This window comes from Capsicum annuum, unplaced genomic scaffold (assembly GCF_002878395.1).
Source record: "Capsicum annuum cultivar UCD-10X-F1 unplaced genomic scaffold, UCD10Xv1.1 ctg52379, whole genome shotgun sequence".
Taxonomy (NCBI): Eukaryota; Viridiplantae; Streptophyta; class Magnoliopsida; order Solanales; family Solanaceae; genus Capsicum; species Capsicum annuum.
The window spans coordinates 1-1,130 of NW_025860401.1; the positions used below are offsets into that span (position 1 = coordinate 1).

A 1,130-nucleotide genomic window follows, 5' to 3' on the forward strand; every position below is an offset into this window, starting at 1 on the left:
AGCATTTGATTGAAAAGCTTAAGAGCTTCATCACTTTTTCCATGGACGGCTAACCCCATGATCATGGCATTCCAAGAACACAAGTTCCTCCTCCTACCAATCTCGTGAAAGAGTTGCATTGCCCTATCAATTCTAACACACTTTGTATACATTTCAAGCACAGCATTACAAACAAACATATTCTTAAAGTATCCACTTGCTCTTGCATAAACTTCAATCTTCTCCCCAACCTCCAGTGCCCCAAGATTCACACAAGCTGGAAGAACACTAGAAATCTTAACTTCATTAGGCTTTACCCCTCCGACTTTCTCCATTTCCTTGTAAACAGTTAGTGCATCCGCATACTTCCCATTTTGCGAACATCCACAGATCATTGCAGTCAAAGGAATCACATTCCTCGAAGGCATTTCCGAAAACAACTTGAAAGCTTTTTCCACATTTCCATTCTTGGCATACTCCGAAATCAAAGAATTCCAAGTAGGCACATCCTTCATTTCCATCTCATCAAATAGCTTCCGCGCAGAAGGCAACAACCCCATTTTAGCATACATGTCAACAAGTGCAGTTAACGTGTAAATTTCAAATTCAAAACCCCATTTGATGAAATGAACACGAACATTTGGCTTTCTATGGGGCTAGAAAGATTGGTGCTTGCGGCGAAGACGAACGTGAAGGAGTGTGGATTAGGAGATCAGCCTTGACGGCGCATCTGGATGAGGAGAAAAAAAAACTCGTTAGAAAGCCCATGAGAAGAATAGGATTGAATGAGCTTTGGAAATATTGTCGAACACCGTGGGCGTACGGGATGTTTGGGATTTCAACAAGTTTGGTGATCAAGTACTGGGTAAAGTCAACGCCATAAGAAATGTTTGATTACGTCAACACCCCATGCAAAAATCTACCTCAGAAGAGATTTGCACTATTCGAAATTCGATGAATAATGAAAATAATGTAAAGTCTGTGTTATAAGAGATTTAAGTGGTGTTCATATCGGTCAAACTTGTTGATTCCAAACAAACGCAATTTAATGAACTATGTGGCATTGACAATTTGAAACCTTGTAAATACTTAATTTAAGTTTTCTAGATGTGAGCTTAAATGGAGAAACACAAAAGGATTTTTCTGGTCGA

The 1,130-nt window shown here is 39.5% G+C and overlaps 1 pseudogene; it reads right to left on the reverse strand.

The window, feature by feature from the left end:
• Positions 1 to 5: 5 nt before the first annotated feature.
• On the reverse strand, positions 6 to 861 carry LOC107856857 (annotated as a pseudogene).
• Between the last annotated feature and the right edge of the window lie 269 nt (positions 862 to 1,130).